This window comes from Macaca thibetana, chromosome 13, assembly GCF_024542745.1.
Source record: "Macaca thibetana thibetana isolate TM-01 chromosome 13, ASM2454274v1, whole genome shotgun sequence".
In the NCBI taxonomy this organism is placed as follows: Eukaryota; Metazoa; Chordata; class Mammalia; order Primates; family Cercopithecidae; genus Macaca; species Macaca thibetana.
In genome coordinates this window covers 98,819,605-98,836,651 of record NC_065590.1, presented here as the reverse complement: position 1 = coordinate 98,836,651, position 17,047 = coordinate 98,819,605, and positions in this window count along the sequence as shown.

Genomic DNA, 17,047 nt, shown 5'->3' with positions numbered 1-17,047 from the left:
CACTTGGAAATCAACAGTTCTCCTCCTGTGCCTGCTCACACTCTAAATAAAAAAAAGAAAATTTCAGATTTTGATCTCAAGTTTGCAACATTATTTGCTCAGGTAAAAATGTTGTTTAATCGAACTCGTTAAGAGCTAAGGGCTAGAATAAGGGTAAAATTGGTTCCATGGCATGGGAAGCTACACTTGGTTTAAAATGTGCTAATCTGTAAGAAACTGGAATTTGGTATATTTTATTATAGCTTCCTAATCTCCCTCTAATGCAGCTCCCTGGCTCTGCCTACCACTCTCTTCATGGAAGGAACACTCGGCAACAAGTAGACCTGCACCTGCTCTTAGAGAAACTCTTTTAGGAACCCAAGTTCACAAGACTGCATCCATATTTGAGTAGCCACGATCCGAAAATTAGGAGGTAGAGAGGTAGATGGTTATTTTGATTAAAATTAAGCTGGGTCATGTCCGTGACTTGAGATTTGGAGAAAGACAAGGAATCGGGGCTTCCATTCTACCTGCCGCGCAGGTGGCAGAGTCAAAGAAGAGGGTGGTGGGATGGAATGAGAAAGGATGATGCCTCAACTTGCTCTTCAGCAAGTTTCATATTAATATGAAAATTAATGTAATATAATGGGCTGTTTCTTTTAATGCAGGGGAGAGAGAACCACAAGAGATTATTCTGCAGAATGATAAAGCTTCCCTATGTAGTTCATAACCCTGGGGATATCCAGAGAAGTATGGATTTTGATTTGAACAATAATGAACTGGTAAATGATACAGCTTTCGGCCATATAATGACTGGATTAATTTGCTGGCTCTGGTGTTAAACCCAAACAGAGGCCCCAAAGAGATACGACTAAGCAACAATTAATGTGCTGAAAATGCTATTTAGAAATAGCCTCATAGTTCACTCTGCTATCATGGCCTAAATTTTATTGCCTGGCCATCTTTATAAATTATCATAAAAATGTAATAAATGTGGTATAATCTAAAGAAGAATAGGGTTGTCATTTACAAATAAGTGCCCGTTTCAGTTGTAGTTTTACATCTCGAACTTGAAAAACACATTTAAAAGGAGAAACTGTTCCTGTGTTCCAACCTACATTATTGCTCCAGTTTAGGAGAAATGCCTTTGCTGTGATAAAAGGATTGAATGTTTACCTCTGCTTGGCACTGTGTCAGCAGGGTAGACCCTTATCTGTTAATATGCCAGTGAGATGATTTTTTTTTTCCAGTGGTGCTTTTTCATCCCCACAGTGAGAAAAACCTCTTTCAAGTTTAAGTTGAGTGTTGAAAGGCAGCAAAGGACACAATCGAAGTTGATGCATGCTAGGAATGTATCACTCCATTTGCCAAGCTTAATGCAGCCCGTGTAGGCAGCGCGTTTAGAGTTGTTTGGATTTTATGTAACTACTAGGAAAAAGACAACATGACCAGCGCGAGGGGCTGCCTTATCAGCAGCTGAACTGCAGTCATATGGGCCAATTATTCTATACTGGATTGGGGGCATTTCCAGCACATTCTAAAATGCAGTTGTATTGTGCTCAGGACTCATCTCTCCAAAGGCATTTCAGAGCACGGGACGCAGAAGGATGCAATTCAGGGAGTGTTTGAAGACTCTGCATTACTGGCTGGTCGCGGTGGCTCACACCTGTAATCCCAGCACTTTGGGAGGCCGAGGAGGGCGGATCACTTGAGGTCAAGAATTTGAGACCAGCCTGGCCAACATGGTGAAACCCCATCTCTACTAAAAATACAAAAATTAGCCAGGTGTGGTGGCACACGCCTGTAATCCCAGCTACTCAGAATGCTGAAGCAAGAGGATCACTTGACCCGGGACACAGAGGTTGCAGTGAGCCAAGATTGCACCACTGCACTTCAGCCTGGGTGACAGAGTAAGACTCTGTCTCAAAAAAAAAAAAAAAAGAAAAAGAAAAAGAAAAGTGCATTATCTGTGCTACCGCTCAGCTCTGGGTGGCCCACTCTGCTGCTTATGTCCAGGGCACAGGTGCTCTCCTAATCCTGAATCTGGTAACTCAGCCTGCCTGTGCACCAAGAAAAGACCCCAGTGCTGAGCGTGGCTCCAACATGCCAGGTAAAAGGAAGGCAAAGACCAAATTGTGCCCACAGGTTGGCAGGCAGGGCTAGCAGGAGAGCCAGCAGCTTCTCATCTCCCCAGTCCTTCCACCACATCTCGTCCCTGAACCTTATGATGCATCCGGTACAGTAAGGAGGAAAAGAGGAGCGTGGCTCTCTTTGAATAGGTTTCTCCTCTAACCAGGGGGCACACTCTCCCACCCCAAACCTACCCTCAATTCCTGAGCCCATTCAATAGAGTGGTCACACAAGATTGCCTGGGAAACAGATCCGGCTGCCATCTGCTAATTGTGTGACTTTAGGCTAGATGTTTTTCATTTCTTAATTCTCCATTTTCAAATCTGAAAATAGGGATAGTAGAAATATCGGCTGCATAGGGTCGTTATGAAGTGTAAATGATTTTACTCTGTAAATGCTCCAAGGGCCACTCCGCAGCCAGAGCTGAGGCTGCTTCTGATAATACATGTTGGTGGGTCTCTAATGTCATTTTTCATACATTTGTGGCCTTGGCATAATAGTTTCATTTTCATCTGTGTGGGTCATCTCGTAAGCTCTTGGGAAACTGGGCCACATGGTGGGCAATTTTAACATGAAGAAACAGAAACAGGGTGATAACATCTGCCTCTTGAGCAAATTGTAAATTATGTTTGCTTTCTGTACCTTCATTTAAAAAAAGGATGTTAAAGAAAGATCCCAATAATAACAGTACCAAAGAGCTGTTAACAGGATCAAAATATGGTAACAACAAAAATAATTCCATACATTCTAAAGCACTTTGCCAATGCCTATTACTATAACTATTCGGCATGCAAACATGATTTTAGTTGTTGGAATCCATGATTCCTCACTAGAATTCCAGTTTCCCAGAGTAAAAGTCTCAACAAACCCAGATAGATTTTCCTCCTCTTCCTTCACCTCTTCCTCCTCCTCTGTAATCTGCCCCATCCTTGCAAGAGAACACTCCCACAGAGGCACCCCGTCTTACTATGATTATCTTCAACCCCAACCCTTTAGTTACAGAAAAGGACCTCAAGGAATCCCACTCTCAAAGGCTTGCCCGGAGCCACCTCAAGTTTCCCTTCAAAGGACACCCTGAAAGTCCCTTTAGAGAGTGTTTAAATGGATAAAACAGGAAAGCCTCTTCAAAGGAACGAATCCTTTTGTGGCATGCAAAGTTGTTCTTCCTGAAAAGCCTAAAAGCACTTTCCCATCAATGATCTCCTGACCCCGCACCAATCCTCGGAAGCAGGTATTATCAGCTTGGCTTTGTTGCCGGTGAAACTGAAGACAAGGGGTTAAATGGCCCGTCAGCACTCCACAAAGGCCTTTTGTCATCTGGGAGAAGCTAATCAGGTAAATTCATCTAGGGGCAAACAAAACCCGCTAAAGAAGGGGAGCGTAGACCCTAGAGGTTGTTGGGTACCTCTCTCTCCCCAGAGGCAAAAATAATAAATCAAATCTGCTTAAAGAACTACAGTATAAAGGGAATGTGGAGGCTTTGGGTGTTCCCAAGCCAAATGAGTAATAAAGTCTACAAAAAAAAAAAAAAAAAGAGAGAGAGTAACACTAGCCAATTCTGGATGGTTTTCAAACTCCCTGTTTTAGGAGCCCCACCTATGGCAGAAAATACCTTCTCTTCCTCAGTACCCTCTAGCCTCTCTTGACTCTAGTCCATCGAGCACACCACTGACAGAAGTCCTCCGTAGCGAAGAAACCTTCTTTATCATCCTAGATTGTAGCAATCTGTCCCGTGCCCTGTTACCTGGGGACTCACCCAAGGGCTTGAGTAAATGTAAGATCCTCCATCGGTTCATATCCTGCTCCAAGATATTTAATCCATGGAGCCAGCCCAGCAACGCCAAGTTTCTTCCATCACTTCTCTCAACGTCTCTCCACCTTTCAGCACCTGGGCAGACTCTTATCTCCTAAAAGGCTTTTCTTACCTCTTCCTGTCCAAACTCCACAGCCCCAATTCTGAACTTGGTCCTTGAATAGCTGAATATTTATCAAGGTTCCACTGTTTGCCAGGCATAGTTGATGGGAGGAACATGCAGGACCCTTTTATTTCTGCCTTTACTAAAGATTGTGTCGTCCTTCATACTGATCCCATCTCTTTGTTTGTGTAGCCTAGGCCTGCCCATGCACAATAGCACTTCTTTTCTCTGAAAACCCAGCATGCTGGATGCCTAGGTGGAGAAGGGGGCGTAAAAGAACCAAGGCAGAAATGCAGTTGGGGAGTCTCAGTTCAACATTGCTCCAGCAGGAGACCTACCCACAGAGACCACGAAGCATCCCTGTCAGGAGTGCCTGGACCTTGCCACCTGCAGCTTTGGAGGCTGGCTGGTGGCTGTGGGGACTACCAAAAGCACGTGCAAACCACCCAAGTCTGACCATTTCACAACAACTCAGCCATTAGCAGCTGGGCTTATTATTCCATCACCTCACCACCCCCCACCCCCAACCCCAGACTCTCTCCTTTCTTTGCAGGAAGGATGAGATCTAGGGAACTGATATCCTTCAGGAAGGATCTTCAATGCTGGCATTTGGCATTTGGAATCTATACTTGTATTTCTGCATTTCTCTATATGTGCTTTAGCACACATTTTCTCAGTTCATTGCACAGCAATGGCCTTCAGGAGATTTTACTCTCTTTAATGGTATTATACAAGCAAAGATAATAAGAAACAAAGCAGGCTGGAAGGCGCTCTGCACACAAGTGCCTCCCTGTGGGCCTGAACCCAGGGCTGAAATCCCACCATGATGATGAGCTCAGGAGGTGGTGGGAGGACACACTCCAGAGCACGGAGGGGGTGGGCAGGACACACCCACATAGCAAAGTGAGATGCATTGGAAAGGGAACTTGAACGGGATGTCATGAAGGGCATTTCGGGGGGGCACAGCTGGAGGAAAGCCCAGATTTTAAACGTGTGTTCCTGCTACTATTCAGAGTTTGCACAGCACTTTTAATTACAGAAGAGCCACAAACAAGGAACGCCCATGGGTGGTCATGACTGGTTCCATTTTTAACATGGTGAGAGGTGGGCATGGATGGGTTCATACTGCACCAGGAAGGGCGAGCCAAGCTCCCCTAGACTTCAGATTTCCAACCTGCTGCCCATCACATCAGCTATTTATGCTGCCTCCAGCCTCCCTGAGGACCCAAGGCTCAGGAGTTGGCCATGGCCTAGCTCACACTGCCTCCTGCACAGATGCCCATCCCCAGGCTGGCTGTGCTGAATATCAGCATGGGAGAGCCAAGCAGGGGCTTCTGATTCCCTAGAAAAAGGTGGGTTGCTACAATAGAATACTCCAACTGCTCCCTCCAGATCTAAGAGTTTATAGCCAGACAGGCCTGGGTCTGACCCGGCTCTTCCCTGGGACACAATCACGAAGATGGGAGGATGGATGGATGTTTCAGAAGGTTGGGCTAAGATGTAGTCCAGTAGCCTAGCGGAGGTTCAGAAGGTATCACCGGTTGCACTGTCACTTGTCCTAAGCTGTGGAGCCTACATTTCTGTCAAAATCCTGGCACAAGGCTTATTTTCCAAGTAGCTGTTAATGTGGCCAATATCGAATCCCTTCTACTTCAGAGTCCCAACCAAAGCATTCCTCTCATCAGCTGGAAGTCAGAAATTTTTTTTTCCCCCCAGGTCATCTAGTTTGGTACAGTGATCATTATTTTCTACAAATTTTGAATTTTGCGTTTAATTAATTGACTTTGTCAGTTGGCATGCAACCTTTAAAAAAATTACTGAAATGCCAGCCTTGAAAGAAAAAAAAATCATTTGATGAATGTAATCTAAGTGTCAGCAAAAGCACAAATGTTCCCATGGGTCTATTGCAAATATTGGAGGTTCACAATTGAGAACCTTGAGAATGTGCTTGGAGGTTCACAATTGAGAACCTTGCTTGAGAATGTGCAAATTCACGCAGCCTGATATTTACTAGCTAAGCAAGTGTCATCTATTCCATGCATCATGCATGTCCAGAGAGCCACACCTTTGGAAACTACCAAAGCCTGAAACTGGTTAAAGTGAACGAGTAAATAAAAGCAAAAACCACTGACTTTATAAGATAAAAACAGTGGTAGGTCAAGAATATGGATTTCATCCTGCAGAAATGCAGAACTAAACAAGAACCTAAGACCACCCGTTCTTTGCTTAGTGCACAGTTGCATGGCAGAAAAGAAAAATATAGCCAGAATAGGACGCTGTCAGCAATTGACCTCAGGTGCCATCTGCATATACTCCTGGCACTGTTAATTTGCAATTAACAAGGGCCTTACGTTTTATCCCCTGTAACTTGCTGTCTTCAAGTCTGAGGGAGGGGGTTTAGCAGAAGAGAACATGCAGGTGGGTGGTCAGCCTTCTCAAAAACAAATAATTCTGCTTTTCGATACTGAATCACCGGTATGTAAGCTGCTCTCTCAAGCTAATAAAAGGTCATTCATAGAAGGGAAATGGAATCGTTCCATTATGTCATTGTGTGAAGCAACTCCTCAAAAGCATGGCAGTACATTGCAGAGTTGAGGAGTGAGCCATACACCAGGCTGGTGATCTCTGTCTACACTAGACACAAACCATATTAAAAATCCATATGGGTGTGCAAACTCCTCACCTGTTGGAATAGGCAGAGGGGAGCAAAATCTTCGGAAAGCCTGTGGGCCCAGCAGAGCACAGAGAAGTGGGGATTCTAGGTTTGGCCCATCCCTGGCTTCTGATCCCAGAGCTGCCACTCACCAGCTATATGACCTTTGGCAAATGACTTAACTTCTCTGTGCCTCAATTTCCTCATCTATCAAATAGTATCAAAAGCTCATTGTAACAATTAACTAAGATCATCGTGAGGTGTCTGACACAAAATATGTACTGTAAGGGTGGGTAACTACACGTCAGGCACTTTTCCTAGAACTTTATTTGTTTGTCTCAAAGTTTTGGTTTAAAAATATTTCATCCACGTTTCCGTAGAAGAACAAAGCCCTTTATGCCCATTTTACTGAAACAGTAGTGAGATTCTTCATGGCTTCCTCACGCTGCTCCAGTGTGGACACAGTCTCGGACGCTGCCATTGGAACACTGAGTTTGTCCAACATGGACAAGGCCAGCTCTCTAGAACAAATGACTTCACCAGGCAGTCAAGAAGGCATGGGTCATTCCTGTATTCCAATTACTATTATCAGAACAGCTTATTGCCTATTTGACCTTGTTCTCAAAAAACAAACAACAACAACAAGACAACATTGGAGTGAAAACCCTAGAAAATTATGTGGTGAATCCAGCTGATCTGTGATGTGGAAGTGAAGAACTGATTAAAAGAAATTAATCTTTTTTTTGCTTGACATTGGGCAATGTATGTAGCAACAGACACCTGCTGGAGTTGGCAGAATGCTGATGTATAGCGAAATAGTTAATCAATAGTAAACTGGGAAATCATAGCCTATTCTAATGCAACAACTAGTTATTTAATAAAGGCCAAATAAGTAAGAATAGCAACAATAAGGCAAGATGCTAATCATATATTCCACCTCTGTCTAACAGCCAAGTCAGCAGATAAGCAGGGATGTGGAAGGTTTAAGTTAAAGTCTCCATGACACTCAGGAAAATATAACTCCTTCCAAAGCTTGTAGAGAAATGCAGGTGCTTCTGCATCATCTCAAATCCCTGCCACTTACAGAAAGAGCATTTCGTGGTGGTAGTGGCTGGGACACAGTTCCCTTGAACACCCACTCCCGGACCAAGACATCAGGGCATGACTCATCTGGAGTGAACAAGGCAATTTTCTGTGGGGAAAACGTGTCTCCACCCCAGATGTTAGCCAAGTTCTGCTTAATTAAGTAAAATTCTGTGAGCCTGCACACGTACCAGCAATGCCTGCACTTCCCCTTTAACAACTGTGGGAAAAATAACACTGGACAAGGGGGAGCAATTGTGTGCTGGCACATGCGCGAGAATCAAAGGCAGTTCATGAATGTCAATTATTTGTACAAAGGTAATTGGCCAGGAAGTTACCATTAACTATATCTAAGGATTTTATGCTCCACAGAAAGGTCAATGTAATTCAAGATGTACTTATTGATCATCTACCACCACGTATGAGGAGATTCTGAAAAAAAAAAAATGTTTGGGGTCAGTATGTGAAAAAATAGGGACTTGTGATGAAAGAAAGTGAACAAAAATGTCAAGGAAAACGTGTCTTCCCTGATAAGCTTTTAATTTTGTGAGAAAATCCGCAAGGGCGACCATTATATAAGATAGAATACAAAGGAGTTAAAGAAAAATTAAACTTTCTATAAAAGAGCAGAGAAAGAACTTACTAATTCTCACTGGGAACGAAGTTGGAGGGGCTTCACAGAGACATTTATAAACGATGCCCCTGCTAGCTGTTTTATAAATTATGCCTCCTACTAACAATTATACCCTTAACTAGAGAACGTCACGGGAAGATGAAGGCAGAGGCCGGGCTGACACTTCCACAAGTCAAGGAACACGAGATTGCTGGCAAACCACCATCAGCGAGGAGATGGGCATGGAAGAGACTGTTCCTCATGGTCTTCCAGAAAAACCACCCCTGCCAACATCTTGATCTCTGACTTCTGGACTCCATAACTCTGAGATGATAACTTTCTGTTGTTAAGTGACCCAGTTTGTGGGACTTGGTTATTGCAGCCCTAAGACAACAGGTTTGCCATCTTGGAAGGCAGCCCCCTAGGGTTCAGGCCCTAAGCCAATGTTCTCCAAAAATTTGCAAGGAGATTCATTGAGGTGCAGGAAGAAACTTCTAGGACTTCTAGATATCTCATTAGTTTAAGATTTCAATTTTAGCTTATGTTTTTAAAGCACTGTACATTAATGCAATGATATATCATTTATACTCGTACATAAACAAGATAATTTATTTAAAATACTTTATTGATAGTGATGAAGATTCAAAAAATTGTACAACTGTTAAAAGAGATAAAAGTCTGGATAATTGTAGAAAGAAAATGATGGCTCGTTTCTGTAATCCCAGCACTTCTCCATTTCTGTAATCCCACCCCAATCACCTGAGGTCAGGAGCTTGATGCCAGCCTGGCCAACATGGCAAAACTCCATCTCTACTAAAACTTCAAAAATTACCAGGGCATGGTGGCAGAGGCCTGTGATCCCAGCTACTTGGGAAGCTGAGGCTGGAAAATTGCTTGAACCCAGGAGGCAGAGGTTGCAGTGAGCCAAGATCGCACCACTATACTCCAGCCTGGGCAACAAGAGCGAAACTCCATCTCAAAAAAAAAAAAAAAAAAGAAAAGAGATACCTGATTCCCTTACATTTCTCATGGCTGAAATACAATCCCCAATGGCATAATAATATGGCTTTAAACTACGCTGATGCTCGTAATCAGAGGAAGGCTTACCTTTGCAGAACTTGACAGCTTCCTAGGTGCTTTCATGTGACTAAAGGAAGAAGAGGACGATCCCTCATCCAAGGACATTCTATTCTAGTCTTAGGGTAAGGAGCCTGGTGCTGTGGGTGTACACTACCCTGTGTTTCAAGAACCATATTTTGCCATTTCTCCCCATATGCCTTTCAAACAGCCAGCACAGAGGAGACAGTGAACAAGTCTGGGGACTTTTATTAACTAAAAGCCATATTTTTACCCATACCTTTCTTTCTTCAGCCCAGTCTTATGTCCACGTGGAATGACCGCCTTCCATCCCCTACTGTCCAGATGCAGACCCTCATTATACTTCCAGGCAGAGATCAAGTGCCCTGAGCAGACCTTTCCCTCAGTACTTGAGGGCTCTGTGAACCTCTTTGAACCTATGGGTTAGGACCAAAAAATGAACGTTCAGCGAAGACCTGACTGAACTATTATTGAATGTATGGTAGGTATCCAGACAACTTCAACCAGAAAACAGCTCTGTTCCTTGAGGCCACAGACAATGGAACATACGAGGCTTCTCTGGGGGTAAAGCTAAGATGAACCTCATGGATCAAATGAGGGGCACTGGAAATTTGAGAGCATTTCTCTTCAGTGGTGGAACACTCTGGACTTTGGTGTCAGATTGACCTAGATTTGAATTCTGGGTCTGACACTAATTTCATGGCCTGGAGCCAGTTACTCCACCTTTCTGGGCCCCAGCTCCCTCACCTGTAAGATATGGACAACATTTCCCTTCTCAGGTCCAGGGGGCATTCAGTGAACTAAAGTACAAAAAGATCTGGTTCACAGTGACTACTCGAGAAACCTCCAGCAAGTGCCTCTGAACTTGTCTCTCATTCTGTTCGTGATGCTCATTGCATCTCTCTGGCCTGCAAGCCAATGACCCTGTTCTAAACACATCAATATTTAGAACACTGCTGGGTGTTCTATGGAAGAATAGGTTCTTTTTAAAGGAAGTATAGTTTGAATGTGACTGCCTTCCTATGACCCCTTTCTTGGTAGAGTTACTCAATTTAATGATGACTCTGAGGACAGACATAAAAGGTATGTGTCACCCATGTGATTTTAGCATCTTCCTTCATCGTATCTCAAAAGAATTGAGGGAGAGCTGGCTCAATCCCCATTTGATATAAATTTGTATTTGATATTCGAACATGATGGGTTCATTTCTAGCTTCTTCTAAGTGGAACAGCTAATAAGTCAATAACATCAGGAGGACCAATTAAACACGATTTATCAGTGGCAAGGGTTGGGAGGCTGGCATGGGTAGAGTGGAAGGCAGAGGACAGGAAGTGGGAACTCTGCCTCAGCCAAGAGGAAGCCAAGACTCTATGAAGGAGATCATGGATATCCAAGTCATTACTTCCCTCTGGAGCCATCAGTGGGGTTTGAGGCTCTCTAAGGAAACTTGTCATGAGCTTTTGCTGGTTAACTCATGACTCTCTGGACATAGACCTTAGCCCTGTGGCTCAGGCCCTGTTTAGCTGGGTATCTCAGGGAAGGCAGCATTCTCGTGGGCCTCTGGGCTACGTATGAAAGTCTTGGATCTGTGATCAAGTCCCTTGACTCTTTGGTACTGACTGTAAGGAGATGGGAAGACATTGAGAGGATGGAGTTTAGTCTGGAACAGTGAGAGATTACATTAAGAAGTGAATAGCAGGACAGGTTGATAGAACACATGGAGTGAAGAAAACAGAAAACTCAAAACTGCTGACCAGACCTCACCCATCCAAGGACATCATTCCAGCAACAAGCCCTCCCCACAGTACAATTCCTTTTCCATCTGCACTAGGACACTCACATCAGCGTGGACACGATATTGCTCCTCTCATCCTGAGAAAGTCTTTTCCCAACACCACTTGCCCCTCCAGCTCTCATCCCTTTCTCTGTTTCCCTTTCAGGAAATCTTCCTGAGAGTGTGTTCTATACAAAGGGCATCAATCCTCCGCTCCCATCCTCCTCTGTGTCTTCAGACCTGCACCGTCTTCACACACTGCAGTTGCCCCTGGCAAGGTGGCCGATAGCCACCATGGAACACAGTCACAAAAGCAGCAGTTGACATTGCTGACCTCTCCTTACTCCTGGAAACGCTTTGCTCACTTGCCTTCTAGGGCACCACATGCCCTTGCTTTTCTCACTGGATACCCCTTTTCAGTCTCTGTTGCTGATTTTAAATTTCTCCCCCAACATCTTAATATGGCAGTTCCCCAGGGCTCAGTCCTTGGAATTCATCTCCCTTCAGTATACATTTGTCTCATCTGGTCTCACATGCTGAGGATTCTAAAATTGTGTATCTCCACTCTGAACCTCTCCAGGAAGCTCTAGATGCATATAGCCACCTATCTGCTTGATAGCTCTGCTTGGATATCTGACAGAAATCTGAAATATAATCTATCGAAAATTAAGGCTTGATCTTCCACCCCTCACCGTGCCCCACTTGAAGTCCTTTGAGTTAATGGAAATTTGTCTTCCAGTTGCTCAGGCCGAAGAGTTTAGGTTTCAATTCTCTCTTGACCGAAGAGTTTAGATTTAGATTCTCTCTTGACTCCTCTTTTTTTCTTCTCGTACTCCAATCTTACCTGCCCATAAATCACACTGACATTACCTTTAAAACACACTCAGAGTGAAATGCAGGCCTATTTAAAGGAATGTAACATAATTCAGAGTTTCTATGTTACATGATAAACACCATCATTACCTCAAAGATATTGCAGGTTCAGTTCCAGGCCACTGCAATAAAGCTAAGGCCACAATAAAGAGAGTCACACTAATTTTTTACTTTCCCAGTGCATATCAAAGTTATGTAGTCTATTAAGCTTGCTATAATATTATGCCTAAAAATGGACACGCCTTAATTTAAGAATACTTTATTGCTAAAAAATGTGAACAATCGTCTGAGCCTTCAGTGAGTTGTAATCTTTTTGCTGGTGGAGGGTCTGGCCTCAATGTCGATGGCTGCTGACTGATCAGGGTGGTTGTTGCTGAAGGCTGGGGTGGCTGTGGCAATTTCTTAAAATAGACAATGAAGTTTGTCACATCAACTGACTCTCTATCATGAAAGGTTTTTCTGTATCAAGTGATGCTGTTTGACAGGATTTTGCCCAGAGTAGAACTTCTTTCAAAATTCAAGTCACTTCTCTCAAACTCTGCCACTGCTTTATCAACCCAGTTTATGGAATATTCTAAATCCTTTCTTGTCATTTCAACAATGTTCATGGCACCGTCACCAGGATTAGTTTCCATCTCAAGAAACAATTTTCTCTGCTCATCCACGAGAAGCAACTCCTCATCCACTCAAGTTTCATCATGAGATTGCAGGAATTCAGTCCCATCTTGAGACCCCACTTCTACTTCTTCTGCTATCTTGACCACATCTGCAGTTACTTCCTCCACAGAAGTTTTGAACCCCTCAAAGTCATTCATGAAGATTGGATTCAACTTTTTCCAACTTTCTGTTAACGTGGCTATCTTAACCTCCTCCCATGAATCACTGATGTTCTAAATGGCATCTAGAATGAGGAATCCTTTCGAGAAGGTTTTCAATTGACTTGCCTAGATCCGTCAGAGAGGAATCACTATGTATATAGCAGCTATAGCCGTACAACACGTACTCCTTAAGTAATATGCCTTCAAAGTCAAAATTACTCCTTAATCCATGGGCTGCTGGATGGATGTTGTGTTAGCAGGCATGAAAACAATATTAACCTCCTTGTACATGCCCATCAGAGCTCTTGGGTAGCCAGGTGCATTGTCAATAGACAGTAATATTTTCAAAGGAATCTTTTCTTGTGCTAGGTCTCAACAGTGGGCTTAAAACATTCAGTAAACCATGCTGTAAACAGAGGTGCTTCATTGTTCCATTTACAGAGTAGAGGCACGGTCGATTTCTCACAATGTTTAAGGGCCCTAGGATTTTTGTAATAACAGATGAGCATCATCTTCCACTTAAAACTCACCAGCTACATTAGCCTCTAATAAGTCAGCCTGTCCTTTAAAACTTTAAAGCCAGGCATTGGCTTTTCCTCTACAGCTATGAAAGTCCTGGATAGTTCCTTATTCCAGGAGAAGGATGTTTCATCTACATTGAAAATCTGTTGTTTAGTGGAGCCCCCTTCATCAGTGATCTTATCTGCATCTTCTGGATGACTTACTGCAGCTTCTTCATCAGCACTTGCGGCTTCACTTTGCACTTCATGTTCTGGAGATGGCTTCTATCCTTAAACCTCATTAACCAACCTCTGCTAGCTTCAAACTTTTCTTCTGCAGCTTCGTCACCTCTCTCAGCCTTCATAGAATTGGAGAGAAATAAGACCTTGCTCTGGATTAGACTTCGGCTTAAGGGAATGTGGTGGCTGCTCTGGTCTTCTCTCCAGACCACTAAAACTTTTTCAATTTCAGCAATCAACCTGTTTTGCTTTCTTATTTGTGTGCTCACTGGAGTAGCACTTTTAATTTTCTTCAAAAACTTTTCCTTTGCATCTGGAACATGGCTAACTGTTAGGTGCAAGAAGTTTAGCTTTCAGCCTGCCTCTTCTTTCAACATGCCTTCCCCACTGAGTTTAATCATTTCTAGCTTGTGATTTAAAGTGAGAGACATACAACTCTTCCTTTCAATTGAACACTTGGAGGCCGTTGTAGGGTTATTAATGGCCTAATTTCAATACTGTTGTGTCTTGGGGAATCGAGAGGCCCTAGGGAGAGAGACGAGGTGGCTGGTCCGTAGAGCAGTCAGAATACCCATTGATGGATGAAGTTTGTCATCTTATGTGGGCCTGGTTTGTGGTGCCCTAAAACAATGTCAATAGCAACATCAAAGGCCACTGATCACAGATCACCATAACATATATAATGATGAAGAAAGTTTAAAATATTGTGAGGATTACCAAAATGTAACACAGAGACAAACGTGAGCACGCACTGTTGGAAAAATGGGCCAATAGACATGCTCGACCCAGGGTTGCCACAAACCTTTAATTATTTGTAAAGCATGTAATATCCGGAAAGTTGAATAAGGAAATCACAATAAAACAAGGAATTCCTGTACATCAATGTTTTTCCAAACGTTGCGCCTGTCACATCTCCCTCCTCCCCTCTGGGGATCCCAAAGTTATAAATGCTAACCCTGTGACTGGGTCCGACATCTCCCTTATAATCTCTTCTGCTGTTGTCCCATTCTTTTTTTTTTTCCTATGTGCTTCAGTCTGGAAATGTATTGACTTGCTTTGAGGAATTCAAGCTCACTCTTCCTGTCTCTGCTGTGTCCACTTTACTATTAAAGCCATCCAATGAATGTTAGATCTTGCCTTTGCAATATGTTAGACATTGTTCTTAATGTTGGATATTGCCTTTGGCAGTTGCAAAATTCCTGTTTGATTCTTTTTCATATAGATTTTAATTCTCTGTTGAAATACTCCCTCTCTTCCTCCATGTTGTCCATCTTTTCGTCTCTTTCCTTTAACAAATGGATCACAGTTATTTTGAAGTCTGTCTTCTAACCTCATCCATTTGCTTTCATGGACTGTTTTTTAAACTTTGACTTTTGGTTGCTTTTCCCTGCTTCTTCTCACTTCTAGTAATTTATTCTCGTGTGATGTACATTGTGGATGATACAATACAGAGGCTCTGAATTATGCCTTCTTTGTAATGAGGTGGGGTGTTTTCCTGGCAGGCAGATAAATACCAGTGGGTCATTTTGATCCTGTCAATTCTTGGATTTCAGTTTTCTTACGGAAGTCTGCTTTGGTTTTGTCCTTAGTCCCTGGGTGACATGGTTTGGTTGTGTCCCCACTCAAATCTCGTCTTAAATTGTAGCTCCCATAATTCTCAGATGTCGTGGGAGGGACCCGGTGGGAGGTAATAGAGTCATGAAGGGTGGGTTTTTCCCATGCTGTTCTCTTGAGAGTGAATAAGTCTCATGAGATCTGATGGTTTTATTAATGAGAGTTCCCCTACACATGCTGTCTTTCCTGCCGCCATGTAAGACGTGACTTTGCTCCTCATTCACCTTCACCATGATTGTGAGGCCTCCCCAGCTGTGTGGAAGTATAAGTCAATCAAGCCCTTTTCCTTTATAAATTACCCCATCTCAGGTATGTCTTTATTAGCAGCGTGAGAGCAGGCTTATATACCCAGTTTACTTTTTATTCCTGGGCATGGCTTTCTGGGGTTTCATATAAATGTCTGGGGGTGTTTGCCAAAGCTCTTACCTGTAAATGGAAGATAATATCATCTACCATGCATGATTATGATAAAGTTTAATGGACAATAGGATTTGTTCTAAGCACAATACACTGAGATCTATACATCTATTCTTCTGTCTTCCACTCCCCATTCCTGGGCAAACATTGCCTTTCCCTTCCTGCCAGCTTTCCTGTCTGTGACACTGGAGTCTGTTAGGATCATCAAAGTAACTGAGCAAGGCACCTGAGCCACGTGTTCAGGAGGACCTGAGGACAAGGCCCAGGATGTTCCTCAGTTTCTCTGAGTCTCAGATTCTTAATCTAGAAAGTGGGAATAATAATGTCTACTCTGGAATATTGTTACAAAGATGTATTTAAAGCAACTAACATAGTTTCTGGGAAGCAGTCAGATTGCAAATAAGGGTACCCATGCTAATGTTCTGACCACCGTACTGAAACAAGATGCAGAATCGGGAAACACGGGCATTGCTGTTAATAATGTAAGAACTTCTGCTATTTCTCCTCAGTCCTAAAGGCAGTTGTGAATTCAGATCCTATGTCTACACCTCAGCATTTTCCTATAGTGAGTGTAATTGGCTTTATTCCTAATGTTTAGAAACAACTGTGCATAGATAAAACTGTCTCCTAAAGCCTCAATTAAAGATCCAGAATCATTCTCTGCTTTCAGTTACAGGAAAGCTGAGCTATGCTTATAAAAAGAAGAGACTGAGCGATCTAAAAGTGGTCACATTGCCTCACTGCCCACCCTGCTTCCCCAGCACACACCCAGACTGTCTCCATCTCCATCACTAACCTTTGAGAAACGGAACTGAGTGTGTAAGGGACAGAGGCTGGTATCCATCATTTTTATATCAAGATGCCAATATAATCACTTTCTGCAAAATAATTGCTAGCCTGGGCATATCAAAGGTTTCCTTTCGAAGGCTGCATTCATGGTATTCCCTGAATTTAACCTAAAGGGAACTAAATTGTGTTGTTATTCAAAGAGATTTTAGGACAGATTATTATTTCAGAATATAAGCAACCTTTGAATTAGCTCTGAAAGATACATATGAAAAATCTTAGATATGACAATCAAGCATTAGTGCATTAGTGAGTATCTACTTGAGCTAGAGGCTAGGGAATAAAAAATGTAAATGAGAAGTGATTGCAAGGTTGCTGCAAGGTGTCGGGCAAAGGAACAATCCCATTGGGCAGTTCTCCCTCCATTTCCCATCCCCATGGGAAGCAGACACGGATGCAACTCACCATTCCTTCTTCGTGGTGTTCTTTCCTGGTGTGAATCCCAGGCCACAGGAGCGTGGAGGAGGAAGTGACCACTGGGGCCCAATAATGG